Here is a 20,717-nt window from a genome sequence, read left to right on the forward strand (position 1 = left end):
CTCTGTGTCCAAACTCTCACAGGAACATCACAGGGTGACGGGCTGTCTAAGGGTGCAGGAATACCCGGGGAAGCCATCTATAAAGCAGCTTGTGAGGTAAGAGAAGGCGCAGACACAGCACTTCGAAGGGCCCTGCAATAAGATGTGTCTCCCAGGTTCTGAAGCCCATCGGCTCAAATGTGTCACCACCAGCAACACTGGGATTAGACCCTAGACGTGGTTTGGCTCGTCCAGAGCCGGCGTAATGGTGTGGCACACAGGATGCCTCCAGACCCAAGTTGAGGCAGACCTGCATGAAGGGACAAAGGGACAAGCAGCTGGGAGGGCATGGCGCCATTGAACACCTGAGTGGCAGCGAAAACAGCAGTGAAGTGGTCAATGGTCTTTTTCAGGGCCACTCATCAGTACTCAGCATTAACCCTTTTGGCCCTGGATTTTCTGTGTTTATGGGAAAATTATTTTGTGAGATATTCTTAACCTTTGGGGTGTCTAGGAAGCTCAAAAATAAAATTAAAAATTAAACAGTTATCATTATTATTATACAATAGCTGCCAAATTCTTCTATACTACTTGTTTCACTTCCGTGTCTCCCAGAATGTATGCCAGTCTCTCCCGTTTGCGCTAACAGTAGCACGCCCTGTTCAAATGGCTGCAAACCTACCTGTGCTTTACAAAAATGGCTGCATATTTATGTACTAGTAATAGGGTGTCAGGGCCGAAAAGACTAAGAGGCCAATTCCATTCCTCTGTCACTCCCTCCTCAGGTTGTTACATTGGTGGCAGCGGTGGGATGAAGAACAGACTAATGAACCCAAGACAGAGAACTAGTTTTAGTTAACTCTATTGGACCTCTCGATCGCATTCATGACTGCGTCCTTCAGGCAGGGCTGACCAGGCGCCTCACACCCCTGGAATGTCCCGGTGGGCGGAGTTTCTGTTAACCCTTTTTTGTTAAATCTCTTAAAGAGCTTGGTGTCCGAAACCTAACAGGGATACCTTCCTTAGGTGATAGCAGACTGTCTAAAGGTGCAGGAGTACCTGGAGAAGCCGTCTATAAAGCAGCTTCATGAGGTAAGGGAGGGCACAGACACAACACTTCGATGCACACTTCAATAGGACGTGTCTCCCGGGTTCTGAAGCCCATCGGCTTAGATGTGTCACCACCAGCAAAACTTGGATTGGGCCTTGGACTTGCAGAGAGTTGGAGTAACAGCGTGGCATACTGGTTGCATCTGACCCCACGTGAGAAAGAGGTGGGTGGTGTGCATGAAAGGACAAAGGGATAAGTAGCTGAAGACCTGTGTGGTGGTGACAACAGCCCTGAAGGTGCCAACGGTCCTTTAAGGGCTGTTCACCAGCAATCACCACTAAGAAGCTGATTCCATTCCTCGGTTTCTCTCACATTGCCGGGTCTTCACATTAGTGGCAGCAGTGGGATAAAGAGCAGACCGACTGACAGACAGCTGGCTGTAAAGCTATTTGTGAGGTTGGGGGGGACACGGACACAGAAGAGCGCTTTGGGTGGACACATCTTCCAGCTGCTGAAGCCCATCAACTCAGATGTGTCAGACTGGACCTCTGGTCCTGACTTAGGTTGGCTCTCATAGCAATTGATTAAAAGTGTGGCATTGCAGGTTGCCTCTGACCCCAGGTGAGGTGGAGGTGGGCAACATGTAAGGAGGGACAACGAGATAAGCAGCTGGGAAGACCCGAGTGATGGCGAAAACAGCACTGAAGATGCCATCGGTCCATTTTAGGGGCCACTCAGCAGAGCAATCAGCATTAGGAGGCTAATTCCCTTCCTCCATCTCTCGGAGCCCCGGGATCGTTACAGAACATTTACTTATTTAACAGGCCAATCAATAAAACGCCATGAATAGCTGGGAACAGACCAGTGAAACGCCAGTGCGTTTTGTCATTTGAAGAGGACTCTTAATGCACACAGTAACACAGACTGAGTTCAGCTCATCTTCATCTCTTAAAATATCCTGCTAGACAGGAGAGGCTGAGAGACACAATCGAGATTTCTGTTTTCTCCACAAGTTACGAACCTTTTTCAAAACTCAAAGCACCATCTTTATTCAGAAAGAACCAGTAGCAGAATGAAATGGTTCTTTGTCAAGCAATGGTTCTACAGGAAATCAAACCACCCAGTAAAGAACCAGTCAGTGCATGTAGACATGGCTAAGGATCTGCACTGGTCTGGTATCCAGAAGGTTGCCAGTTCGAATCCCCGTCTTGGCCAAAAGAGATCCTACTCTGCTGGGCCCTTGAGCAAGACCCTTAACCTGCAATTTCTCCAGGGGTGGTGTATGATGGCTGTCCCTGCGCTCTGATCCCAAGAGGTATGCGAAAACGAACAACTTCCTAATACATGAAATTGTATAAGGCGAAATAAAGAAAAAATAAAACACAACATGGCAAACAGACGTGTATGTCTACATTAGCAGGGATAAATTAAACATTGCGAATCCATCCATCCAGTTATATCCTAACCACAGGGTCACGGGGGTCTGCAGGAGCCAATCCCAGCCAACACAGGGCGCAAAGCGGGAAACAAACAGCCCACCACATGCAGGGCACACACACCAAGCACAATTTAGGATCGCCAATGCACCTAACCTGCATGTCTTTGGGAGGAAACCCACGCGGAGAACATATGCAAACTCCACGCAAGGAGGACCCGGGAAGCGAACCCGGGTCTCCTAACTGCGACTCAGCAGCGCCACCATCGCAAATCCATACACCGTTAAATGTCTCTGGACACTGGAGGGAAACAGGAGAAAATCCAGGTAGACACGAGGAGAATATGCAGCGTCCACGCAGGAGCACCGGGTGGGAGATTCTTGTTAAAAAAGAGGCAGCGGCGCTTCTGCAAGAGCACCGGGTAGTCAACGTGCAAAGACAGAATCCTGCTTGGCCGGGATATGAACCCAACTCGACTTAAACAACATAGATATTAAAATCTTCAGTGCTGATTACAAAAAAAAGAATATTAAATAAAAATTATAATTGGTGATGACGACGACCCCGTCAAGGTGCAAGCGGGTGTCCCGCCCTGACTCGATCGCTGCATCTCGACGGCAGATCTGAATTAAGAATCTGAGATCTGAAATGAATGGATGTAATCCTTTATATTTATTTATTTATTTGTTTGTTTGTTTGTTTGTTTTAAATTATTTTTTAGTGAAATATAAAGTAAACGCCATTTTTATTGCACGGCGCGACTGTCGTGAACAAATGCTCACGCACATCGCACGAACTGCGGGAGTCCCGCAAACTTTAACGGTGTCTCCACGCATCCCGTTCAGATCTGCATGCACCGAACTTCGGCCTTAATGTTGTTCTTACGCCGTCTTCGCTTCTCACGGATATATATATATATAAAAAAAAACACTTTTAGAAGTTTTCTCCTGTAAATCGGACCTTCAGCCGGCTGCGGTTTACTTACCAGCAGGCAGGTGCGCCACTATAGCGGCTCCTCGCAGTGACTCAGTCCGTTAAGTTCTGGCTGGTGTGACCGGGCATTGGCGTATTGCTGCTGCTGCTGCTGCGCGGTTTTTGGAAGACAACTGGACGGTCCTGCCCAACTCGTTCTTCATTGAGTAAAGCCTGCCCTCTCTGCAGGATCTCTCTTCTCTTCTCTTCTCTTCTCCTCTGTGACTAGTGCTGGCCCCTCGCCATACTACGTGGGGAGAGGCTCAGATAAGGAGCAGCAGAGGGGGCCGCCCGGATACGAGTTAACTGCTTTGACTCGTTTAGCGTCGCTCTTTTTCAATTTCCAAAAATCAGTTTCCAAGTTCAGTAAGAGGAGGGCAGATCGCTTCAAAATTCTGCAAAAAAAAAAAAAAATTCCCTGGAGACCCTTGCATTATTTTTTGCACAATCAGTTTTTTGTCTTTCCAAACTTAGCCACTTTGAAAATAATTACGAGCTACTAGCAATTGGCCAGATTTTGAATAAAAACAATTCTTTCACTGATTATTTGAGGGAGGGGAACTGGAGCCTATCCCAGAAGAAAATAATTCTGGAGAAGGCATACTTCACTGATAGAATGCTGCTTCAAGAAGATAGCCATATTCGGAGTGACCACAGTCTGAGGGACCACGGGCCAGTGACGCTCATTCCACAGGTGCCAAGGTGGTTCTTCAGGTCGATGCCATAGGGGACTCATTTTTGGTTCACTAAAGAACAATCCACATGAGAGTTCCAGAAAAAAGTTTTATTTATAGACATAACAGGTTTCATAAATATAGGGTGGTCCAGATCTAATTATGCAATTTTCATTATGCTATAACTTATTAAGTTTATTACATGGTGAATTCACAAAAAAAACTCTTTTTGTTGCAGATAGATGGCAGCACCTGCCCAGCATTCCAAAATGGCGGGGAGACGGTTGCCAGTCGAACAGCGGGTGCGATGTGTTCGCCTTTTCATAATTGCATAATTAGATCTGGACCACCCTGTAGTGTGTCTGGGGACCACCTTCCAAGTTCTGGTGAGGTAAGCAATGCCACCTTGGGACAAGATTGGGCGCTAACGCAAGCGGTATCATCTCTTCCCCAGTAGTATGAAAGGGCTGCCGAAGGAAGAGGCATAGATCCGAAACCACACCCCCGAAGACCACGCCCCTTTTGGCTCCAGCGCTATAAATACCAAATCAACCAGGGAGCCTGGCGTCAGAGCAAGTGATGTACGATTCAATTCACTTTACTGATTTCATTCTTTCAAACTTCCCATTTAAGTGAATTGATTCTTTTGATTTATTTACACTTTGGCATATATGGGAAGTCTAGGAAATCTGATCACATCACAAATATATAACTTAACAATTTGTTCATTATTTTGATATATAGTATAAGTTTGAGTGTATGTAAATCATATCATGGTTTATTGATTTATTACTGATTATGTATATAAAGAATGATCACAAATTTAAGATGCATAATTATAAGAAGATGTTTTATTACAGAATCACAATGGAATGACAGTTTTACAGCTGGTAATGACTCGTGAATGAATTTGATGAACGAGAATCATAAACTGATTCTTGGGTGGTAAATCGTTCATAAATCAAATGGATGCGTGCTGTTAGACTGGTTTTCCGATAGTAAGTCGTTGGCGAATCAAATGAACAAGAATCGTTAGAATTATTTCTTGGGTAGTGACTCTTTCACAAATCAAATGAAACAGAATCGTTAGACTGGTTCTTGTCATTAGAGCGGTTCTCAGGTAGCGACTCTTTTGTGAAGCAAATCAGCAAGAATTGTTAAGACTTATTTCTTGGGTAGTGACTCGTTCACGAATCAATTGAAAAAGAATCGTTAGACTAGGTAGTGACTCATTCGTGAATAAAATCAGCGAGAATCGTTAAGAGTTATTTCTTGGGTAGTGACTAGTTCACGAATCAAATGTGTAAAAATCCTTAGACTTATTTCTTGGGTAATGAGTCATTCACAAATCAAATGAAGAAGATTTGTTAGACTGATTTTTTGGGTCGTTACCTCATTCATGAATCAAACCAGCGAGAATCGTTAAGAGTTATTTCTTGGGTATTGAATCGTTCACGAATCAAATGAGCAAGAATCGGTAGACTGGTTTTCCGGCAGTGACCTGTTCACAAATCAAATGAAACAGAATGTTACACTGGTTCTCCGGTATTGTCTTGTTCACGAATCAAATGAAAAAAAATCGTTAACACAGATTTCTTCTGTAATGACTTGTTCACAAATCAGATGAAGAAGGTTTGTTAGACCAATTTTTTTGGGTAGTGACTCGTTCGCGAATCAAATGAAAAAGAATCGGTAGACTGGGTAGTGACTAATTCGTGGATAAAATCAGAACGAATCGTTAAGAGTTATTTCTTGGGTAAGTGACTCATTCACGAATCAAATGTGTAAAAATTCTTAGACTTATTTTTTGGGTAATGAGTCATTCACAAATCAAATGAAGAAGATTTGTTAGACTGATTTTTTGGGTCGTTACCTCATTCATGAATCAAACCAGCAAAAATCGTTAAGAGTTATTTCTTGGGTATTGAATCGTTCACGAATCAAATGAGCAAGAATCGGTAGACTGGTTTTCCGGCAGTGACCTGTTCACAAATCAAATGAAACAGAATTGTTAGACTGGTTCTCGGGTAATGACTCATTTGCGAATCAAATGATGAATGAGAATCACTAGACTGGTTCTCCAGTAGTGATTGGTTCACAAATCAGATGAAACAGAATTGTTAGACTGGTTCTTGTCATTAGAACGGTTCTGAGGTAGCGACTCTTTTGTGAATCAAATCATCAAGAATTGTTAAGAGTTATTTCTTGGGTAGTGACTCGTTCGCGAATCAAATGAACGAGAATCATTGGACTGGTTCTCCAGCACTGACTGGTTCACGAATCAATTGAAAAAGAATCGTGAGACTGGGTAGTGACTCATTCGTGAATAAAATCAGAACAAATCGTTAAGAGTTATTTCTTGGGTATTGAATCGTTCACAAATCGAATGAGCAAGAATCGGTAGACTGGTTTTCCGGCAGTGACCTGTTCACAAATCAAATGAAAAAAAAAAATCATTAGACAGATTTCTTCTGTATTGACTTGTTCACAAATCAAATGAGGAAGATTCGTTAGACCAATTTTTTTGGGTAGTGACCTCATTCATGAATCAAATCAGCGAGAATCATTAGACTGGTTCTCCAGGTGTGACTCGTTCACGAATCAAATGAAAAAGAATCGTTAGACTGGCTAGCGACTAATTCGTGAATAAAATCAAAATGATTCATTAGAGTTATTTCTTGCGTATTGACTCGTTCATGAATCAAATGAGCAAGAATCGGTAGTGACCTGTTCACAAATCAGATGTAACAGAATTGTTAGACTGGTTCTCGGGTAATGACTCTGTTGCGAATCAAATGAATGAGAATCACTAGACTGGTTCATAAATCAAATGAAAAAAAAAATCGTTAGACAGATTTCTTGGGTATTGACTTGTTCGCGAATCAAATGAGTGAGAATTGTTAGACTGCCTCTCCAGCAGTGACTCATTCACAAATCAAATGAAGGAGATTCATTAGACCAATTTTTTTTGGGTAGTGACCTCATTTATGAATCAAATCAGCGAGAATCGTTAGCGTTATTTCCTGGGTAGTGACTTGTTGTAGAATCAGATGAATGAGAATCATTAGACTGGTTCTGCAGTAGTGACTGGTTCACAAATCGAATGAAAGAGAGTGTTAGACTGGTTCCAGGGTAAGGACTTATTCGCAAATCAAATGAACGAGATTCTCCGGCAGTGTGTCGTTCACAAATCAAATGAAAAAGAATCGTTAGACTGATTTCACCTCATTCTTGAATCAAATCAGCGAGAATCGTTAGCGTTATTTCCTGGGTAGTGACTCGTTGTAGAATCAGATGAATGAGAATCATTAGACTGGTTCTGCTGTAGTGACTCGTTCGTGAATCAAGTGAGCAAAAATGATTCGATTTATTTCTCGGGTAACGAATCATTCACGAATCTTATTTCTTGCGTAGTAACTCCTTCACAAACCAAATAAAAAAGAATCGTTTGACTGCTTCTTTAGTAGTGACCCCTTTCATGAATCAAATGAGCAAGAACTGTTGGAGTGATCGTCGGGTAGAGACTCGTTCACAAATCAGATGAGTCAAGATTGAGGATTTAGGAGGTTTATGATAAACCTCTATTAGCGAAAATGAGTAGCACGGTTAGTAAAAACATAATTCATCTGTAAAACAAGAGGAGACCATTCAGTCCATCAAGTCCGTTTGCTTAGCTAACAGCTGTTGTCCCAATAACACACATCCAGGTGATTTGTAATAAAAACGTCAATTTGACAAATCGTAGGATACGATTCAGTCCACATGTCGCTCATTTGTTCAGCTAATAGCTCGACTGTCCTCTTATCTTCTCCTGATTCTTCTAAAAGGTTCCTAAGGTTTCTACTTCAACTCCATGCCTTGTTAGTTTTTGTTTCGTTTTCCCACAACTCTTTGTATAAAGAAGAGCTCCCTGGCTTCACTCCTCAATGCACTTCACCCTCAATTCCACTGGCGTTCTTGAGTATGAGATTCCCTCTTTAGATGAGACAATTCTGCTGGATCTACTTTATCGATGCCTTTGAGAGGGTCACAAGGATGTGCTGTAACTGCCTCTTCCTTTTACTCCAGTTATGAGGAGACGTCTCTGGCGGGAAACTTCTCATTTTTCTTCAAAGGTAAGAAAATAACAAGGCAGTGGGCGAATGGCATCAAGAATCTGTAACAGGAATGAAGGCTGAACACTGGAGACATGCGTCTTTCTAACCTTCTTTCGAATTTTCAGTGTGGAAATACCCTTTACCATTTTTTTCCAGACAGTATTAATTCCACGTGTTATTCGACTTTCCACCCTGCTTTGGAAAGGCCACTGGCTTTGTTTCGACCTCTTAGGTCTTTAGTGCCGCAGTCTGCTTAACACCGTTTACAGTGCAGAAAAATTGTTTCCAATTTTTTTCTATTATGAGCCCTTGCAGGTGAAATACCAAGATGGGTCCAACTGCAGACCTCCGCTGCCCGCTAGACAGCCAGTTGGATTGCAGGTTTTTGTCACTGACTTTACTTGACTTACGTAACTCCTCCACCAACCCTATCGCAGCGTAACCGGGTGTTCTCACTGACGTATAACATAAACCTCTCGCACTTGGACAGAGGCAGTGGTGCTGTAAGAATTATGTTTCTGGACTTCTCTAGTGCCTTCAACACCATCCAACCTCGGCTCCTTAGGGACAAGCTGACAGAGATGGGAGTAGATTCACACCTGGTGCCATTGATCTTACAGACAGACCTCAGTATGTGCGTCTCGAGAACTGCAGGTCTCACATTGTGGTCAGCAGCACAGGAGCGCCGCAGGGGACTGGACTTTCTCCGGTTCTGTTCAGCCAACATACATCAGACTTCCAATACGACTTGGAGTCCTGCCGCGTGCAAAAGTTCACTGACGACACAGGAGTGGGCAGGAGGAGGAGTATAGGAAGCTAATCAAGGACTTTATTAAATGGTGCGGCTCAAACCACCTACAACTGAACACCAGCAAAACCAAGGAGCTAGTGGTGGAGTTTAGGAGGACCAGGCCCCTCATGGACCCTGTGATCATCAGAGGTGACTGTGCAGAAGGTACAGACCTATAAATACCTGGGAGTGCAGCTGGATGATAAACTGGACTAATGTGCCAACACTGATGATCTGCGTAAGAAAGGACAGAGCCAAATATACTTCATTAGAAGGCTGGCGTTCTTCAACATCTGCAATAAGATGCTGCAGATGTTCTATCAGACGGTTGTGGTGAGCGCCCTCTTCTACGCGGTGGTGTGCTGGGGAGGCAGCATTAAGAACAGGGACGTCTCACGCCTGGACAAACTGGTGAGGAAGGCAGGCTCTATTGTAGGCACGGAGCTGGACAGTTTGACATCCATGGCAGAGCGACGGGCGCTGAGCAGACTCCTGTCAATCATGGAGAATCCACTGCACAGGATCATCTCCAGACAGAGGAGCAGCTTCAGTGACAGACTGACTGCTGTCACCATCCTGCTCCACTGACAGACTGAGGAGACCCCACACTATGCGACTCTTCAATTCCACCCGGGGGGTAAACGTTAACATTATACAAAGTTATTGTCTGTTATACCTGCCTGGCACTGTCAAGCTTGCATTTTTTAACTTGCACTGCTTTTTTTAATGCTCTTTAATTAATATTGTTTTTTATCAGTATGCTGCTGCTAGAGTATCCCCCTGGGATTAATAAAGTATCTATCTATCTATCTATCTATCTATCTATCTATCTATCTATCTATCTATCTATCTATCTATCTATCTATCTATCTATCTATCTATCTATCTATGTCTGCTATGTAGTGCCTTTTATATCTGTCTATCTATTGTAAGTGTCAAAATCTAGACCAGAGTGAAAGCTGACCCCGTGCCAGGTAGGGAGAATGGAGCATAATGACAACAGTGGATTGGCGTCCTGACTAGGTCAAAAATTGATGCATTGCCAGGGAAGGAGACTAGAATGATGGCATGGGTAGTTAGCCTTCCCAAAGCACATACTTTCCCAATACACTAGAGGGCAAAACTGCTCTGTCTCTGATCCTTTTTTTAAGCACATACAGTAGACATTTTGGGAGGTGTCATCCTGTGGTACATCGCTGTTGCATGCTATGGGTGCCACCAGGGGGAGCTACAAGGAAAAACCATCCCTGCATCAGAGAAGCTTCATTGAAGTGACTCAAAAGTCCTTCTGTTGGAATTTTGGTGGATACCAGATGTACTCCTGGCTTTTGGTTAAAAGGGAGTCACTCTAACCTGCCTCATAGAGTTGGAGTTGTGAGAAGAGAGAGGGGTTAGGAGGAGAAGAAGAAAGATAATGGTTATACCATCTTCTTTTTCTTCTTCTTCTTAATAAGAATGATTATATGTTATATAGTGCCTTTCCTATCTATCTATCTATCTATCTATCTATCTATCTATCTATCTATCTATCTATCTATCTATCATATAGTGCCCTTGACTTTATCTGTCTCTCTAATCTATCTATAAATAGATCAATAATTACAAATAAATAACAGGTAGGTGAACAGAGAGCAGTAAATAAATAATTAGTAACTAATAACAGTAAAAATAAAAAACAAAGTGATGGTTATCCAACACAGTACACAAGTACAGTTTTATAAATTGATAGGGTCCTTATTGTCACATGTACAGACCATGGTGGAATCCCATCATGCATGTGCTACACATGCCATGACTAATGTGTCCTTATCATGAAACTGTGGTCTCCATTACTTAAGGCACCATAAGATAGATAGATAGATAGGAAAGGCACTATATGATAGATAGACAGATAGAAAGATAGATAGATAAATAGATAGATAGATAGATAGATAGATAGATAGATAGATAGATAGATAGATAGATAGATAGATAGATAGATAGATAGATAGCACCTTTCACTTTATCTTTCTATCTATCCCACTATCCCCAAACCCTTTAGAGATACAGCAGAGAAGACTATTTCAGAAATTGCACTTCATGCCCCATGGCAGGTAGCCCACCTGATATCATCGCAGACCACTTAGGCCCCCCAGTATTTTAAACTGAGACTCACTCCCATGATGCTTGTCTCCATATTTCCACAGCAGGAGCTCCTCGAGTGTCAAGTGGCCACTCACAGACGCCTAACAAGTCACTGGCAGGACACCCTTGTCCTTTTGTATAGCGCCTTTCCATGACAAACATCACTTTATCTGCTAGACCTCCTGTGCCTTCAGAGATTAAGACATATTTGAACATGTCATCTGAAGAGCGTTCTTTTAATTACTGTTTGGTATCCGCAAATAAGCACTTGGCTCGGGGCTTCACAAATGTTATTACTTCAGCATGGCTGCTGTGATTTACGGTGCCTGTTGCTAGTCACCCATTTATTAGGTTTGAGATGTTCAACAGCCGCTTCACCCCTTGATTTCTGAAACCATAATTATTTAAGCAGCCGGGGAATCACCTGAATGATTACAAAACAGCAAAGCTCCCCTGAGATGCGAGGAACTACTCACATCCGTTTACAAAGGGGAAAATTGGAAAAGAAGGGGAACGAGGGAATACATGATCAGTCAGCATGTAACGGAGTGTTTTCTTTGTCACGGTGCCATGGAGATCCCAGCTCATCCTAATTATGAAGAAATCATAGGAGCGTTTGTTAAATAGCTTGTAGGGGAGGAAACAATCTGTGCTTTTTATTTTCCTTTATGTATTTATTTATTGTCATTTTTTTTCCCCCTTTCAAGATGGTCATGACAGCAGGCCAGGATTCTGTCAATAGAATCGTCTCCAGTCGAGCCCACATGCTGCGGCGTGTCTTTGGCACCGGCGCCGCACCAGAGGACCTTTCATCATCACGCAGGGTTTTCTACCGATGTGAGTTACAACCCTCAACACAAGCGCTGTGTTGGAAAACCGATGTTTCTTAGTGACTTATCTTTCCAAATGCTTATCCAGAACTTTTAAGGGAACATAGTTACTTGTTGTTTGTTCAGGTTTCGCAGGAATTGTCTTCATTTGTAAGGAAGTCTGAAGGGAGATCCCCCCTCCATCTTGGGAAGCTCCATTTTTTTTTTTTACAGTGACATTTATTTCCTTAGCAGATGCTTTTTATCCAAAAGAGGCCAACGAGTAAACTTCAGTCTGGGGGACTGTTTGGGGACAAAGTGACAAAGTAAAGAACTAAGAGCAAAATGCCAGCGAGTTACACTTCCACAAAATCTAACAGACAGAAATTCATCACACAAGAGGGTCTCCAACCGCTTCTCAAACGTGTCAGATGAAGGTGGGCAGCTTGTTCCACCAGCTAGGAGCTACAGAGTTTGCAAAGAGTTTGGGCTGAGATTTGAGAGGTGGCGTCCCACCAGATGACACCCATCAGCAGAACTGAATGGGTGAGAAGAACCAGAGGACCCCACAAGTGTCTCCGTGTGTGTGGGTGTTGACCCATCGACTGCTCTATAGGCAGTCATCGAGGATTTGAACTTAATGTGTGCTGCTACAGGGAGGAGTGACATGTCCCCAACTCGGCTCCGGCATCTTGGTGTCACAGGCCAGCAGAGAAGTGCAACAGTCCAGACGTGACAAGGCCAAAGCCTGGGCCAGGAGTTGTGTGGCATCCTCCATCAAGTATGGTCTGATCTTGTAGATGTTGTATAAAGTGAATCTGCATGACTGAGAGGCCATTGCAATGCAAATTTGCCATGCAGGGACTGGCATCCTGGCCAGAGCTGAACCGAGATCCGTACCCAGCCTGGACCCCTCTCGTGTGGAAGGACAGGAGAAGGCAGCTTGCTTTGGGCATTATCTTCCCCAAGGCACTAGATGGCAGCCTCCCTGGATTCCTGCACCTCTATGGATTCCCACAGGGCACGTTGGGAACTGTAGTTCATTGGGGTCCGTGGGCACCACCAGGGGGCGCAGAAGGAACTAGCAAGGCCTACATTTTTTTGGGCTCCAGCCTCACCCTTACAGCCACAGTTTTGGGACGCTGGAAGATGTCCCGGGTGTGACATAAAAAGAGCTGATCACTTCAACACAAGGAGCCAGAGTCGGGAGGAGGAGAAGGAGGAGAAGGACGAAGCTTGTTGGTGGAGCGAAGCAGAGGACACATAGCGTTGCAGAGTGTTGAAATTGTAATTGCGGTTGTGCTGTAGGAAACTCTTCAAAATAAAAACCATTTATGTATAGCGAACTTGTGTCAGGAGTCTGGTGGGGCTGCAGTGCCCCCTGGGGACCACAACAGCAATGTCCATAGTAACAATAAGAGGCAGGAAACATCAAAGGTTTGGTGCAGCCACCCATATAATATCCCTGGCTGCAAAATGGGCATTTATTTGCGAGCTATGAATGGTACGACATCGAAAACAGAACTGACTTTAGTTTGGAAAAATGGCGGCTTTAAAGGCCGTGAAACGTGTAACAAGAATGAGCATTAGACATTGTTATTTTTTCTCCAGCCGTCTGGAGTTTTTTTGTTTTTTCTGTCCCCCCTGGCCATTGAACCTTACTCTTATTTGATGTTAATGTTGATTTATTTTTTATAATTATGTCTTTCATTTTTCTATTCTTTAATATGTAAAGCACTTTGAGCTACTGTTTGTATGAAAATGTGCTATATAAATAAATGTTGTTGTTGTTGTTGTATTGTGAAGGTTTGGGGCAGCCACCTGTATAATTTTTCCCAGCTGCAAAACAGTCGTAAAAACATATTCAAGCGGATAAGATCGAGTCCAAAACAGAACTGCCTCTCTAGACACAAGATGGCAGCTTTAAAGGTCAGTGGAGGAAATGATGTCATCAGGACCGGAACCGGAAGTGACGTCATTGGCTGCCCCAGAGCCGGGCGGGATTTCCTTAGAATGGTATGCAAAAGATCGAGAGGGAAAATTAGTGCACTTCACCACCCCCTGGTCCGGCGTGAAATCACATGCATTCGAGCCCTTTAGTTGTCTCCTAAACACACGTGTGTGACACACGGAAATGACGTAATCTTGACCGGAACAGGAAGTGATGTCATCTAGCCTGGAAGTGACATCAACCGGAAATGCCCTCTTTGGGGACCGGAAATGACGTCATCAGTGGCACCGACACCTAGTGGAAGTTCCCGAGGATAGTCTGCAGAGGATGGAGAGAGAAAGTTAGTGCAGGTCGCCACCCCCTGGTCTGGCCTGGTACTATCATTATTTAGACCCTCTATCTGCCCCCCATGCACACGAGTGTGACAACAGCTTTGTATGAAACTTTCAGGTTTCTGTTCCATAGAATAACCTCCAGTCTAAAAATGCAATAGTCGGAAATGTTTAATGAGAAGGCTGTTTTCATTCTGGCCATTTTTGAACCCAGAACTGAACTTTAGGAATGACAGCATCCTGCAGCACAAGTGAACAAAGTAACAGGTGTCAGCGGTGGGAATGCAGTTACAAAGGTTTCTCTAATAACCAATTAACATGTAAACACGACTAATGAAGGAGGAGCTGAGGGAGTTGACTATTAGAAGAGTGAAGGAATGGCTGCTGAGAATGGGGCCTTGCAGTCACATGTGAATAATACGTTAAAAATCAGTCATCTCAAGAGGTAATGGCCGATGTACACACTAGGCATGGCTTGACTGTATTTTAAAATCAATTGAATGGTATCTTCATGAAGAAAGGTATCCATTTCTATCAGAAACATGAAACTCTCTGGATGTGTCCAGTCTGTTCACTGGTATCACTGGATCTCAGACCAACGTGCACGTATATTTTACGCTTTGGAGGACGGAGCCTGCAAATCCTACCAACACCAACTAGCATGCACAGGTGAGGAAAGAGGGTGGACCCACTGTGCAAACTATTTTGGGGGGAGAGGCACGCTGGCACACTGGCATGCATACTGGCGAGGTGCAAGATGGTGCTTAGCCAGAGAAGATATGGATGGCAGGGTCGTCTTAATGCATGGGCACGCTGGGCAGTTGCCCCACGAACATAGGGGTCCTATGCTAATCTACAAATGTTGTGACTTACTGAGTGGTTGTGTAGGTAGGGGACCCAGTGCACTGCCTTGCCCAGGGGGCCTATAATGCTGTTAAGATGGCTCTGATGGATGGTGCCATGACAAGGTTCTCAGGTCACTGCAAGATATGTTGAAACAGGACAGACGGAAAAAGCGTCCAACCCGTGTGAGTATAGTGTCACACACATGTGCATGGGAGTCAGCTAAAGGGCCTGAATGAGAGTAATTCCATGCCCGACCAGGGGATGGCGGACTGCACTAACTCTTTCTCTTGCTTATCTGCAGACCAATTATGGGAAATTCCGCCTGGCCCCAATGACGTCACTTCCAGTTCTTTGGCTCAATGATGCTATTTCCGGTCCCGGCTCCTAAGATGACGTCACTTCCAGTTCCGGCCCCTATGATGACATCATTTCCTCAACTCCCCTTTAAAGCCGCCATCTTTGTGCCAGAGAATCAGTTCTGTCCTGGACTCGAACTTGTACACATCATACTTGCCTAAACCCAATTTGCAGACAGGGAACAATATACGGGTGGCAGCCCCTAACATTTTTGATGTCTCCAGTCATTTCTTCTGACAATAGGTCTGTCCATCCAGTTCATCAGAGAGGGGGAGAAGCCACTCTCCTTCAAGAAGACCAAGCTGGCCCAATCATGGCAGGTGATGGATGGGCCTGGGCAGGAAGCTACATTTTCCCAAAGTTGTTCAAACACCTCTAAGGCCTGACATCATTTTAGGGTCAGAGGAGGAGAAGAGGATCATCCCGATAGAACTGACTTCTGTGGGAAGTTGGACGTAAAGAGGCCTTGGAGAGGAAAGCCACAAAATATCAGGATTTGGTTCAATAATGCAGGAAGAAAAGGTGTCATGTCTGGCCATTTCCATTTGAGATACTGTAGGTTGTGGAGGTTTCCCTGAAGATGGAAGATGTGCACAGCCCTGGGAACAGAAGGAAGGGAACGTAAAGTAGCATCTCGCAGGTTGGAGGGAAGTAGTGGAATGAGCCTCTTATTGGCTCGGGAGGAAGCTGGTGACTGGGCATCACTGCCAACCCTCCAACTAGAGGATGTCATGGTTTAGGGTCGAAACATTGAATGAAAGCTGGACGCCACCTGACGACATCTTCTCCAGGCCGAAGGTGTCAGTCACAAGCGGTGATGGAAGGTTTGGTCACTAGATGTATTCAATAGCACATTAACCAAATTACTTGGACTGCATTTGTCTATTTACAGAACATTGTGAAAGTTAGGCCGCCTATAACATCGCAAGATGCTAAGAAAGCAATTCACGCTTCTGTTTTTATTCAACTAGATTACTGTCATGCACCCTTAACAGGACGACCTAAGAAAGACGTCAATCAGTGGCCATCAGTTCAGAATGCAGCAGCAGGAATCGTAGACAGGAAAAGTAAATCTGAGCAGAGCACACCAGTCCTGGCATCACTGCACTGGTTACCCGTGTCCTTTAGAACTGACTTAAAAATACAGCTAACGGTATGTAAAGCCGTAAGTAATCTGCTTCTTCCTACGGTGCCTGTCCCCCTACATTTCAAGTCATAACCTTAAATCTTCTAATGGTGGTCTGCTTAATATTCCAGGAGTCAATTATAAAAGAAGTGGTGAGGCAGCGTTTTGTTGTCACGCATGCAAAAATCTGAAATACGTTACAAATAAAAATACAACAGGGTTAGGGTTAGAGTTAGGGATTGTGACGCCACCAGAGGGCGTATCGCCACCCTAACACGGACACAGACAGGCAGGTTCAACACACAACACCCGGTTTATTTATAATAAAAGTGCACAGACCATCAACACCACAATACATAGTCCATTCCCTTCCTTGCCGCCAGTCCCTCCACCTCCACTCTTCCTCAGGCTTTGTCCACTCCTTCCTCCCGACTCTCGCCTCTGAATGGTGGGACTGGCCCCTCTTTATAAGGCACCTGGTGCCTAACGAGCTTCTTCTGGCCACACTTCTGCCATACACGGCCCCGGAAAGGTTCAAGTGCCCCCTGGCGGTGCCCACGGGTTCCAACAGGGTTGAGCTCCCACGATCACAACCCGTGACCCTGCTGGAAACCAGGGGGGCTGCCCTCTGTCCACCTGGGGGAAAAACATTTCCAAAAATACTCTCTCCCCCAGTCTTTCCACACTCTGGGCGTCCCGGCCGGGCAAGAGTTCCAGCCGCCTGCCACAGGATCGTTTAAAAAACTCCTAAAAAGCCACTCCGGAATTTTTTGTAGCTCTACTTTTATTCTTGATTTTTTATAAACTCGATATTTGACTTTGATATACTTTGTTAAATTATCTTTTCACATGACTTATCTGCATAGAATTATTATATTCTTCATTGGAGTTGTTTTTAATCTTTACCACTCTCTGCTCTCTTTTCCAGTTTTTTTCCATTTTTCTGTTTTGCCTGATCAAAGTCCTGCGAGGTCCCCCCGTGATGTTTAAATGAAAGTGGATACCCCAGCTGCCCACGAGACCCTCTGCTTTAAATACTCTAAGATGAAGCCTAAAATCATTAAGGACACTTATGTGTTGTAGAATGCTCAGAGGGGATGCTGGGTGGTCTTGCATCCCTGTAGATTTCTTTTTTTTTCCCCACATCCATTTGACGGTATCATCTGACTCATCTCTGTATATACGTCCATCCATCTGTCTATCTGTATATCTTATTACACGAGAACTACTTCACGGGATTTTGTGACTTCTCTCACCGCGCTAAGAATCATAGTTTGCCTGCAGGATCGATATATTCGCACTAATCTGAGACAGAAGCTGCGGGCCGAGGGGACTGAGAAGTCGGCCTACCTCTGTGTTTTGGAGTGTACCTTACCTCCGCTTAGCTAGCGATACCTCTTTGTTTATTGATTTATAAAGTTTGTCCTGTTTCACTACTACATGGGCGGAGCCACAGGGCATGGCTAATCTCTCGATTATAAGGAAAACTCTTGGGAGGGAGACAAGACGTGATCTTCGCGGAAGACACTTTGACGTCCCTCAAGACAAAAGGACAGCTGCTGTACAGGCTTTGAAATGATCGACAAGCAGAACGTTCAGCTCGCCAGCAGCTCATTGGACTGCATCTCCTTAGTGTGCGTTCAGCTCCCCCCTATACAACATGAGCAGCGTTAGACATCCCGCGGGAAAGAGATTTAACCAGGCCCGTGGCCGGAAATAAAGGACAAAGAGTAGATGACAAAGAAGAACGTTGTAAAGAATTAAAAAATGTTGGCGTGATACACATGCGGACCAGGTTAGAGATAATGGAAGTACTAAAAATTCGAAGGTGTCAAAAATTGATAGTAAAGATTGCATTAGTGCAAATAAACGGAAATTATTACTTGGTGAAATAACGGAACAGCGAAAAGTGATCGAATATATTGTTCAAATTTAAACTTTAAATCGGAGACTTGTAGACCGTCTAATTCGTGTTGCCATCGAGAATAGATAGATAGATAAATAGATAGATAGATAGATAGATAGATAAATAAATAGATATGAAAGGCACTATATATAATGAGATAGATAGATAGATAGATAGATAGATAGATAGATAGATAGATAGATAGATAGATAGATAGATAGATAGATAGATAGATATGAAAGGCACTATATAACAGATAGATAGATAGATAGATAGATACTTTATTAATCCCAAGGGGAAATTCCCATACTCCAGCAGCAGCATACTGATAAAGAACAATATTAAATTAAAGAGTGATAACAATGCAGGTGTAACAGACAATAACTTTGTATAATGTTAACGTTTACCCCCCGAGTCGCATAGTGTGGGGTCTCCTCAGTCTGTCAGTGGAGCAGGATGGTGACAGCAGTCAGTCGCTGAAGCTTCTCCATGATTGTCAGGAGTCTGCTCAGTGCCCGTCGCTATGCCATGGATGTCAAACTGTCCAGCTCTGTGCCTACAATAGTCTTCCTTCTTCACCAGTTTGTCCAGGCGTGAGGCGTACCTCTTCTTTATGTTGCCTCCCCAGCACACCACCACATAGAAGAGGGCACTCGCCACAACCGTCTAATAGAACATCTGCAGCATCGTATTGCAGATGTTGAAGGACGCCAGTCTTCTAATGAAGTATAGTCCTAACTTTAGTCCTTTTAATAGAATTAAAAGATTCCAAAAATGTTGGTGCGGTATGAAGTCCCTTGAGACGGAGACGTTTAACGTGAGATTCTTTCAAGTCACGCCCCACTTACAACTATATTTAAACAGGACTGCAGTCATCTAACCTCTCAGTCGTATGAATGCTTTTGTCAGGCACACTTCCTGCACCCCCAACTCTTATAAATGTTATCAGGACAATAATTTTAAACGTTCTAGATGACACGTCAATGATAAAGTGAAGAAGAATGAGTATGGACAAACATTCAAAAAAGTTGTTTTATTTATTAGAGAGAAAAAAACGATATTCACTCACAGGCAGTTATACGTTGCGTTGTCACGATGTCAGTCTGTTTTATCTTGGTACAGTAATATATATTTTGCTCTACTTACCCCTATTGTATTATTAATATGTAGCCTTAGAATGCCTAATCTCACAGACTTACCACTGTATATAACTTCTCCCCACCTTCCCTTCTATATCTATAACCTCAGGCAATTAGATGTAGTAAAAGACAAGCAGGAGTTAAGTTACACATAAAATAATGTATTACTGATAATATTCATAAATATTAACAAAATGCAAAGTACATTTGAATATTGGCAACCATACAACCTGATAAATGGTGATGTGTAGCTCAGGTGGCACACAGACTTGTAGTTACTTAACGTCTCTAGTTAAGGCGTCATTGGTGCTCAGCTTTTAGCCGCATGTCTGTTCAAAATGGCTGAAGCTGTGCTCTTCATTGTGTTGTCTTCAGTTCAGGGTGTGATGGTCTTCTTCATCAGATCAGTAAGAGAGAGATACTTCTACATCATCACATGTTAGCAAGAGAGAGATTGTGAGGTTAAGCACGTACATTTATAGATGTTCTGTCCAACCCCTACAGCCAATAGGACATCATGGTACTTAAAGGCCTCTGAGACAAGCCAATTCCAAGCAGCCTTACCTCAGACCAATGGGGGGAATAGTACATCTTAACACCTGCCACCCCTCCAAACCACATGTTACATGGGGGGGGCAGACACGAATACCTCTCACCACTTGGTTTGCCTAAATTATAAATAAAGACATACAAAACATTTATCAAGTTATATTCAAAATCTTACATCACAACACAGTCCAAACACGGAATCAAAATTCAATGAGATCTTGAAGAAAAGTGAATTCCAAATTGTTTTTAGTAAAGTTTTAAAGTAAAAGTGAAAATAATGCATATGTGACAACTCCCATGAAAATAACAATCTCTTAAAATTGTATATTCAGTTAACCAAACCCGGGGTGGGCAGACCTGCCTAGTCTTCTATATATACTCACCTAAAGGATTTTTAGGAACACCTGTTCAATTTCTCATGAATCCAATTATCTAATCAACCAATCACATGGCAGTTGCTTCATTTAGGGGTGTGGTCCTGGTCAAGACAATCTCCTGAACTCCAAACTGAATGTCAGAATGGCAAACAAAGGTGATTTCAGCAATTCTGAGCGTGGCATGGTTGTTGGTGCCAGACGG

The 20,717-nt window shown here is 43.6% G+C and overlaps 1 protein-coding gene across 1 annotated transcript in view; it reads right to left on the reverse strand.

Moving 5' to 3' along the window:
- col21a1 (collagen, type XXI, alpha 1) overlaps positions 1-3,758 on the reverse strand; it is a 211,993-nt gene extending 208,235 nt beyond the window's left edge. The window contains exon 1 of the mRNA XM_039738189.1: positions 3,452-3,758. The gene's annotated coding sequence lies outside the window, so the exon portion shown is untranslated. The remainder of the gene's footprint in view (positions 1-3,451) is intronic.
- Positions 3,759-20,717: the final 16,959 nt, after the last annotated feature.

The sequence above is a fragment of the Polypterus senegalus genome, chromosome 16, assembly GCF_016835505.1.
Source record: "Polypterus senegalus isolate Bchr_013 chromosome 16, ASM1683550v1, whole genome shotgun sequence".
NCBI lineage: Eukaryota > Metazoa > Chordata > Cladistia > Polypteriformes > Polypteridae > Polypterus > Polypterus senegalus.